This window comes from Sminthopsis crassicaudata, chromosome 3 (assembly GCF_048593235.1).
Source record: "Sminthopsis crassicaudata isolate SCR6 chromosome 3, ASM4859323v1, whole genome shotgun sequence".
NCBI classification, from domain to species: domain Eukaryota; kingdom Metazoa; phylum Chordata; class Mammalia; order Dasyuromorphia; family Dasyuridae; genus Sminthopsis; species Sminthopsis crassicaudata.
In genome coordinates, this window is record NC_133619.1 from 436,929,464 (window position 1) to 436,940,639 (window position 11,176).

Here is an 11,176-nt window from a genome sequence, read left to right on the forward strand (position 1 = left end):
GAAAGAAAGAAAGAAAGAAAGAAAGAAAGAAAGAAAGAAAGAAAGAAAGAAAGAAAGAAAGAAAGAAAGAAAGAAAGAAAGAAAGAAAGAAAGAAAGAAAGAAAGAAAGAAGAAAAGGGGAACCCTCTGTGAACAGCAAATAAGTTACAATAGTTGAATCACAGAATCTTTAGAGGGGAATGATGTGTAAAAAACAACTGGAAAGCATCAGATTGCAAAGTACTTTAAATGATAAATGGCAGAGTTTGTATTTGATCATGGAAGTAATTTGGAGAGTATGGGACAGATGTGAGAGGCATTGTGCAAGCAGAAACAAAAAGATTTGGGAAATGATTGGGCAATGGAAAAGTAAGTGAGAATGAAAAGTAGAAGGTAAGTGTAAGAAAAGTGATACCCTCAATAGTAACAGGGAAATTTGGCAATGAAATGGGGTTAGGAGCAGGGAGGAAGATAGTGAGTTCATTTCTATTTGTGTTGAATTTGAGATGCCTGAAATGTTTATGAGACATTCAGTTTGAAATGTCCAAGAGGCAGTTTGTCACACAAGACTGGAATTCAAAGGAGAGAGTGTAGACGAATATGGGAAATAAAGGAGTAATAAACATAGAAAAGTTAATTAAGTCCTTGGGTGCAGATGACATAAGAGAGAGATCATTGAGAGAGGAGTTCCTTATGTATTTATATCTGTGTATATGTGTGTTTACATACATACATGTCATATATGTTTTATACATATACACACATATAAGTATGTGTGTGTGTTGTCATTGGAGATTATCTCGGAGGGGAGGCATTATCATTAAGGTGCGTTGAGAAAGACTTCTTGTAGAAGTCTTTAGCTGGGGCTTGAAGGAAGCCAGCAAAGCCGGGAGGTGGAGATGAAGAGAAAGAAAGGTCCCTGAACTGGGACAGACAGTTTAAGCAAATGCTCAGAATTGGGAGACAGAGTGTCCTGTAAGGAACAGCAAAGACAGTCCTATTGGATCTCATGGTACATGGGCAAAGGGTGGGAAGAAGATTGTAAGAAGATTGAAAAGGTGGGAAGATGGCAGATGACAGAATAGTAGAAGATTTGACGTGTGGGGAAATTCTTTGAAACTAAAAGACATTTCTCTAGAAATTCAAGGTAAGGGGAAAATTTCAAGGGAACCATGGACCAGAAAGGGTACAGAATGGTCTGAAACCCATGGGAATTTGTGGAGAATCAAAGATGCCTTCTTCTAGTCATGGAATGTCACATGTCAGGAAATGAATGAAAAAACACATTCTCAAACTGAATAAATATCCTGATAGATTTGTCAGACTGAAATCATCTCAGCTACAGAGCCTCCAGCTTGATATAGTAACTAACTTAGAGAGAACTGAGGTCAAATGATTCTAAGGGAAAGATTTGGAAGGACCAATGAAGAAGGATTAGAGAAAAGCCAGGTAATAGAGGAAAGCAACCCAGAATACTAGATTTGGGGACACAGGACTTGGATTTTGAGCCCCTGATCTGCTATTGATTAGCTGTTTGGATATTGGGCTAATCACTTGACCTTTCTAAATCTAATTTTCTCATCTATAAAATGAAAATAATAATTCTTTCACCACCTGCCTCCCAGGGTTGTTGTGGGAAATAAATATGTTAACATATGTGTAAGTGCTTTGTAAAGTGCTGTATAAATGTCAGCTATTATTAAATTGGCTCAGATAAACAGGATTAACTTTTAAGACCTCTGTAACTTTGTGACTTCCCTATTGCTTATAATTTTAAACCCCTATTAGATGCCTTAGGGACGATGGCTGATTTTTAACTGGTCATTTCATATATTCTTTGTTAAGAAAGTAATAATGAATAAGTGCTTGACCACTGAATCATATTCATAGGGCCATTGGGGAGTTCTAAATAGAGCTAAGTCCTGTAATTTTGACATTGATAGCTTATATGGTGACTCACTGATTGTAATTTTTGTGTAGACAAAATAAGGGAGACTAAGATAAAGGAATCTTTATTAAAGTAGCCATTTATTTTTCAGAATTTGTGATAAGTTTGTTCATTGGATAAAAAATAAATGCAAAAACTATGAGTGAAGTTTTATAGGGCATCTGAGTTTTCTGCTGTTGAACATATTTTAACAGTCAGATCAACTTATCAGCCTTCTTTCTTCATTATCTGATTTTTTTTCTCTATGTCTGATTCAGTAAATAGTAAAGTAAACATTGTGTCATAAAATATTAGTATATTAGTCATTCACATAAAGCACCTTGTTCTTGCACCACCCCACCCACCCCCCTCCCACCAATGGCACTTTATATACAGCACTATCTTTTTTTTAAGGGTCATTTCATCTGATGGTTTTTTCCTTAAATGGAACTCATTTGTTCTTCTATTTTCATATGTTTTCTATCTGCAAGATATGGGTTACCATGGAAACCTGAACTTATTTTAAGCAAATGTAAAGGCAATCTTCAGCCATATGTATACAACTAAGTACTAGGCTGAAATAAAAACTCATTTTAAATAAATCTCCTCATGTTATCTCCATTTTTATATCTTAAATAACATCTTTATATTATTCAAACAGGTGGAACATGCCTTCTGCTACCATGACAATAGGTAAGTGGAACAGGAAATTGCAACATTTAGAATAGCTCTTTTGGATTTCTGTAACAATAACACATATTTTATTTTCTGAATCTTCACTTAATAGAAATTATTTTGTAATTCAAATTTTGTTATGAAATAGGAAACAGGCTTCAGTGCTGGTAAGTATTTAACAACTAGCTCTTCCCTTTCCTTGCTCCCCCTCTAAAATCTGATAAACAAATTTTAAGTTTAATAATGCATTACTATCATTTTCTCCATAATTTTATCTCTGTACTGAAAGCCCGGCATAGCAGAAAGAACAATTAACTTAGTCAAGAATCTGGTTTAAGATTCAACTCTGCCTTTCACTAGTTGTGCCACAGTGAGCAAATCACATAAAATTATTATAACAGAAGCTTCCTTTATCTGTGAAAGGGGATATCATTTGGACTACATGACATACAGAACAATTGTGAAGAATCCATTATAAGCAATAAAGTGCTATGTAAGTATCAGCTATTTTTAATTATTCTTCAATACAGCAACAAAATGCAGAGGCAAGTTAGTGGATTTATGGCCAAAAGACCTAGAATCAAGTCCTGACTTTGCCATTTATTTCCATTGTGACTTTAGCAGGCAGGTGGTCAATATGTATTTATTAAAAGGTAAATCACTTGATAAGCCTCAGTTTCCTTATCTGCAAAATAAACAAGTTAGATTTGGTGATTTCTAAAGTCTCTTCTAGACCTAACTCTATGGTTCTTCAGGAGAGAGATAGAGACAGAGGAAGAGAGACAAATGCAGAGATAAACTCAGAGAGACACAGAGAAACACAGAGAGAGAGACAGAGAGACAGAGAGACAGACACAGAGGCAGACACAGAGGGAGAGAGACAAAGAGATACAGAGACAGAGAGTAAGAGTCAGAAGAGGGGTGGTAAGAGGAAAAACTACTACAAAACTGAGTCTTCTAGGTTCAATATTACACAGATGTGCAGTATTCATCCAATTTTCTATTTGGAGCTCAATATAGTCAACATTCTAAGAATTCTCATGCATCTTCTAGACTCAAGTAAGGGGTCTAGAGACAAAAGATGTATTTCTATTATGTTATCATTTATAGTAATATAATTTTTCACTAGCATTCAGATTTTCTCTGATAATTGATATTAATTAACTTTATATTTTCCATCTAAATTAACTATCTTATCAGAATTGTCCTGAATATTCATATAACTTTTTGAAATGTATTTTGAAATGCATATTGGCAAGGGGTATGAAATTTTGCATTTTATGAGTATAAATACATCTCTTTAATGATAATAAATCACCATGAGTTTGATGTATTAAATCCATAATTAACAGATATGCTTGCAAACATTCTGTCTTGATTTTATGAAAAAGCTCTGTGTTTGATGGCAAAAAAAAAAGGTAAATAATAATTGTGATAGACTTGTTTTAGCAACTAATAGAAGAATTTCTTGGTTCTTTGGGGTCTCTCTACTTATCACAGTTAATAATTATGATATCATACTATAGAAAGTCAGCCTTCATCTTCATCATTGTATTTGTGCTTCTTCCCCTGTGTATTAGTTACAATACATTTCTACAGAATATATAGACCCATAGTTTGATGGATAGCCCAAACTTGATAGATAACTACATTAAAGCCCCATTCATCACTTGCAATATCTCAACTCTCTAAAGAAACACAATAGCCACTGGATTCCAAACCAGGGAAATCACATTCTGCTTTTAGACCGCATTGTTCTTTTGACTAGCATTGCCATGGGAACAAAGGTGGTCCCTCTCCAATGTTTTCCTCTTTAAAAAGAGATAATCTATAGAGAAGACTAAAACAAGATGATACAGTAGATGATCAACTTGGTTGGAAGAGGTGGATTCAACTCCCACATCTGATATAGATGTGTCCTTCGGGCAAGTCACTTTTTATTACTCAGTTGCCTTATCTGTAAAATCTGTAAAATGGGGAAAGGAGAATAAAGGAGTCCAACCAAATGGCCTCTCCCCTTCTAATTCCGCATGTATGATTTTATAGAAACTCTTTTTTGCATCCATTCTGATCAGTTTCTCCCATCTCTGTTAAAAGGAACAGTTTTTGAAGATACAACAGAACTCTGCTGTGTTCTGTGCCAATTTACTGCATCTCTATTAAGGTAGATTTACACTTAGTTATTCCTGCAGTGACTTAGGCCTAACAATCATAAGTTGAACAATTTAATTTGAAAATTTTTAAGCAACTACTTTGTGCAAGGCACACAAAGCCATCAGGAGTGAGAGAGATCAATATAGAGCAGTTATTTCTGGAAAGAGAATATGAATCATGTATTTGGGGGGGTACAAAGAGGAGAGAGAATGGGAGGGACTGAGAAAAGGGAGAGAAAGAAAGAAAAAGGAGAGAAAAAAGAAAATAAGAGAGAGAGAAGAGTGAAGGAAGAGGAAAGCAAAAAGAGAGATGATAGAGAGACAGAAACAGAGACAGAGATAGAGAGAGAAAGACAGAGAAAGAGAGAGAGACAGAGACAGAGACAGAGAGACAGAGAGAGAGACAGAGACAGAGAGAGAGACAGAGAGAGACAGAGACAGAGAGAGACAGAGACAGAGAGAGACAGAGACAGAGAGACAGAGACAGAGACAGAGACAGAGAGACAGAGAGAGAGAGAGAGAGAGAGAGAGAGAGAGAGAGAGATCTTAAGTCATCAGCACAGCAGTACAATCCATGCCATGCTTTTTACACTGGGGAAAGATGTTCATTGCAGGACCCAGATGCCAAATGAGAGAAGATGTACAGTGCTTCCTGCCGCAACATCTGCCTCTTTGGCAAGTTCTCCACATTGTTGCATTGATTTGCTCTGGGTTTACTCCTTAATCTTTCAGCCAGTTAGAGTGTTAGGGAAACCATAGCCCTTTTACAACAATCCTTTTCATTTTAATGTGCTCTTCACCACTTGAATAAATTTTCCATCATTATGCCTATTTTCGAACTTCTGTGAAAAATTCCAAGGAAATCAATACATTTTCCCAGTAGAGAAAAAAATAGTGCTATATGTATTTGATGTAAAATCTCCTACCATAAGTCACATTAGGAGGGAGGTCTACTTGCTGACGGGAAGCCCGCATCATGAGAGTTTTTCTCTAATTGAGTATACACGTAATAATTTTGAAAACCAAAAGAAAGCAGAGTGATGAAGTCAAAAAAGAACAAGATTTGGGGGCAGAAGCTAGCCTTTATCTTGGATTCTCCACCTGAATGCAACCTTGAACTGAGAGAAAATTTTTCTCATCTGTAAAATGATTTTTAAGATGATTTTTCTCATCCACAAAATGAGTCACCAAAAGGTTTTTTAAAAATAGAGCTAGAAAAAAGCTGAGAGATTATCTAGTTCCCCCATTTTACAGGTAAGAAAACAGAGGTTCAAAGAGAAATGGTGATTTGTCCAAGGTCATCTAAGCAAGTTTCAAAAACAGGATTTGAACCCATGTCCTTGGATTCCCAATCTGGTGCTTCTTCCAAAGATTTGAACTAGATGAGCTCTGAAATCCCCTACAATTCGAAATTTATAAACTCTGCTTTATCACAAAGTGTGTGTATGTGTGTGTGTAAATTTTCTTCCAATAAATGAAAAGGGTACTTGAAGGGTTAATCTATTATCTGCCCAATTAGATATAAGGAACATGAGTTAAAGCTCTTACCTTGAGCAAAGAGCCTTCTTTGGGCACATCAGGAATGTGAAATGCTCATAGAGATACCACTGTGTATTTTTATACTCCACCTTTCACTAAAGGCTTTTACAATGATATTAGATGTTAACTCTGTATGGGTTAATCCCAAGATGCAGCAGCAGTCTTAAGGTTAATCGTCCTTTTAATTAAAGGATAAGTCAGTTATTGAACACAGAAGCTAATCACAAAAGGATTACCACCGAAAATGAACATAGTCTGTGCAATTAGTCTGATAATTAAGACTTAAGTACTGGACAGAGATCAAAGTGCTTGTAATATGCAATAAAGTTCCTGGAGTTGTAAGGATTTTCAAAATGTTAGCTTGTGCTTTATTACCCCTTCCATTTATTGTGTACCCATGATAGCAGCAAACACATTTCCCCAATGGATGTCAGCATGTATAGCTGCAACAGCTGTTACTGCATAAGCCTGGTGTTTCTCACAATATGATTACTCTGTCAACGACGACCATAAAAGGTGGCATCTGTATTCATCAAACAGAGTTATCAATAAATGTAAAGCCATACAACAATTAGAGATCTCAAAGGAAGAACAAATCCAACTTTAAAAAAAATGTCAACCACACTATTTAATTACTAAGATTGTTAATCAATAAAATGCCTTCATAACTTTTAATTAAAAATTTTATTTGAACTAGATGTTTGGAGGATCTGATTCTTTGTTTCTATTACATTTAACAGTTGTACTAGGAAAGGACTGGTGGCATCTGTGAGCAAGCATCCTCTGGGGGACATTTCATGTCTGTAATTGCATTTTGTCACCTACAGAGGGTGTTAAGAATCCTTGTTAAAAATAAAGGAAATAGTTAGGAGACATCTCACAGTAGCCATTATTATGGAGCAAATTACCAGGTAGAGCAATCCAGAAGCTGTCAAGAAAGGTTAGCAAGAAAGAGTGTCAGGAAATCAGCCATTCAGCAATTCATCATGGCCTAAAACTAGCTCTAAAAGGAAACCTTTAAAAAATGGAGCGAGAAGGCATTATCTTATGAAGTCAGAGCCAATGTCTTTGTTTACAGCAATGAGTGAGATTATAAAGAGATGTCTCATGAAAGATAAAAAGATGAAATAATAAAAGAAAAAATTAGCTGATTTAATCACACACACAGATGCTCAAGCAAGGTGTATTGAGACTATACAAGTTAGAATTGAAAAGGTCCGTTCTGTATATATTATCTTTATTTTTCATTTGTGTTATCTATCATCAGTTATGGGTGGAAGGTGACTATTGAATCCCCAAATCACAATCTAATTTCTTTAAGCTGAACTGAGGCATTATTATCACATTATAAAGTATCTCCATTTGGTTTGGGGAACAAGAAAATAGATCGTGATTTTTTTTTCCAACAGATTTTCTATGGAGATTTCAATAGGAACTTTTATTATTCATCAGTGGAGGATGTTGGTTTTTCTTTACCTGATTAAAGATGAATAATACTCCCAGATACTTAAGCATGAATGAGCCTTAGTTCCTCCATAGTGCATCCCAGAATAATCTTTGTTATTCATTGGAAAAGACCCAGTTATTGGGAAAGATTGAAGGCAAAAGGAAGAAAGAATAGCAGACTATGAAATGGGTAAATAGTGTTATGGAAATGACAAATGTGAACTTGGAAAAACTTCAGGAGATAGTGGGAGATAAAAGGTCCTGAAGTGATATGATCCATGGGATCAAGAAGAGTCAGATGTGACTGAGCAACTGAACAACCACAAAAGAAAGAATGATCCAGTTTATTTGGGGGGGGGGGTTGTTGTTGTTTGTTTGTTTTGTTTAAGATAGCTAGAAAGAGAAAACCCATTACCTCCTGTCTAAGTCAGACACATCACAACCGTGTGATCCTGGGCAAGTCACTTCACCTTGATCTGCCTTGATTTCTATAACTATAAAATAGGGGTAGTGATGGCACTCACCTTACACAAAAAATTAAAATAATGAAGAAACAGACCAGCACATGTAAAGTGGAGCTAAAACAGACCTAAAAAGTTATATTTCTGAACATTTATATTACCAAAAAAGGAATAAAGAAATAAGAAAGAAATTTTTTAATATATAAATAAATTTATGCTATATCAGCAATGAGTCCATCACTGTCATGTGGTAATTTTTTAATTTCTTCTCTTTTTCTTTCCTTATTTCACTCACCACAGAAGCGATGATAGCAACTATTCCCACACACACAAACTACCAATTTCTTCTCTTCCCCACCCACTTTCAAAAGATGATATCATTTCCATTTTTCTATTATGATAACAATTATGTGCAATAATCTCTTTCAAGTGCTTTTCTACACTTCTACAAATTTCTTTTCTATCCTCTCCTTTTTTTCAGTATCAAAGAAATGTATGAATTTGTCCCTGATAAGGATTTCACATCTTAATCCTCAGCAGATGAATAATTTTTAACAACTAGTACAAAACAAGTGCAAAATAAATTTTGAGAATCGAATAGTAATAAATAAAAACCTAAAGAACTATTGAACTGATAAAAGAGTCCTATTTTTAATGACTAATAATATTAATAATGCTTAAGGTTAAATTTTAAAAGAAAGATAGGAAAAACAAATTACCAAAATAAAGGATTGCAAAGGGGGATTTGCAAGAATGGAGAACAAACAAGATTATTAGAAATTCTTACACTGGAGCAGCTAGGTGGCGCAGTGGATAGAGCACCAGCCTTGAATTCAGGAATGATCTCAGACACTTAACACTTCCTAGCTGTGTGATCCTAGGCAAGTCACTTAACCCCAGCCTCAGAAAAAAAAAAGAAAAAAGAAAAGAAATTCTTACACCAAATTATATGCCAAAAAACTTAAAGTATCAAATGGATAGATATCTACATGTAAAATTATTGATATTAAAAATAATAAATAGAATATTCATCACGAGACTGAGAAAGACAATAACTAAACTTTCAAAGGAAGAAAAAAACTCTTAATCCAGATGGATTCATAAAAGAATACTGTCAAATATTTTAAGAGCAAATAGTTCTAATCCTTAATAAATTCTTCTTAAAAACATTGAAAGAAGTCATTCCCTCCAAACTCCTATGAGACCAATATGATCCTGATCTCAAAATCAGAGAGGGATGGATCAAAGAAAGAGAACTATAGAAGGGTATCACTGAGTCAATACTCATTGTAAATGAATGTAAATATGTGAAATTAATCCAGAATTATCACAAAGTTGAATCATATTTGGAAGACATCAATATTATAACTATAATTGTCAAAATTAATCATACAGATAACCAAAGCAAAAAAATAACAATATTATAGTATTCAATGCAAAAAAAGCCTTTGACAAAATATTCATTTCTGACTTTAAAAAATTTATCCTAAACAGCATAGGACTTTGGGAAATTTCTTTAATAAAATAAAAATCTTTAATCTAAAAGCTATTATTATTTTTGATAGAAAATACTGGAATTTTTCCAAATGAGAACAGGATGGAAACAAAAAAACTCTCTGTGATTTAAAATAATACTAGAAATGCTAGTCAATAAATCAAGAAAAAAAAGTCAGAAAGACTATGTACTGACAAAAAATAAGATACAAAATCATCTTTATTTGTGAATATTATGGCGAGAAAATCTTTAAAAATCAACAAAAAATATAATAAGAAAATTGACATTAAAAAAGTATCAAGAACCAAAATCATCAACATTTAATATGGTCCTTAAAATAAAACTGGAAGAGTTAATAAAATAAATTTCCATTAAAATAATTTCAAAAGTTATGTGCTAAATTACTACCAGGATAGGATTTATATAAATACAACTACTAAATGAATTTTACAAAAATAAAGGGAGATAAGGAAGAATTCTGGAAAGATGGTAGAATTTATTGGAAAATTTCAAACTCTCCAAGTTTTCCCCAGGGCATGCATAGACTGGTAAAAAATCAAGAAGATTTGAAGCAGAACAGGGTTCCTTCAAATACAATCTGAGATCAGAAGAAAGACCCAAGGCTAGGGATTAACCCATGTAAAGTACAAACACCTCTGGGCTATCTTCACAGAATCACGAAGTTGGGAACCTTGGGGTAAACTAGCTCGGGTGTGGCCAGAACCTCAGAGAGAACCATAGAAACTTTCATCTCCTGGACATCATGTGGAGTCAGAGTCAGAATCTAGAAAAACTGAGGAAACCTCAGATGATTGGGAATGCTAGGCCAGCTATGATGCAGAGACAGGGTACTGGACAGGAAGAAACCAGCACACCCAAGAGTGCAGAAGCAGTGGGATAGGGAAGCTACTGGCTGTGGGCACTTGATGGAGGTTAGAGCTCTTCATAGGGTTCCTGGTAAGAAAGGAGAACTGAGGTAAAGCCAGAAAAACTATCCCCCCACTCCAAGATTAGAGGTGCTTACACTAATACCTCTTATTAAGATAAGTATATATAGAGAGAGGCAAAGAAGAAAGAATATAGAAACATATATGGGAACAGGGAAGACAGGGATTCATCTTCAGAGGAGGACACTGAAGAAAAGAAAGCTTCTACCCCCAAAGAATAACATGAAATTACTCCCTAGAGAGAATTTATAAAAGAACTCAAAAAGAATTTAAAAATCAAATGAAAGACGTGGCAAAAAAAAAAAAAAAAAAAAAAAAAAAAAAAAAAAAAAAAAAAAAAAAACCTAAATAAATAAATAAAAACTATCTAAGAAAAACAAGATTATGAAAAAAAAGCTAATCACCTAAAAAGGAGATATAAAGTCTCAAAGATGAAAATAACACTTTGAAAATTAGAATTAGACAAGGGAAAGCCAGTGAAGCTATAAGAGACTAAGAAATAACAAAACAGATTGTAAAGAATGAAAAATAGAACAGAATGTGAAACACTTTAT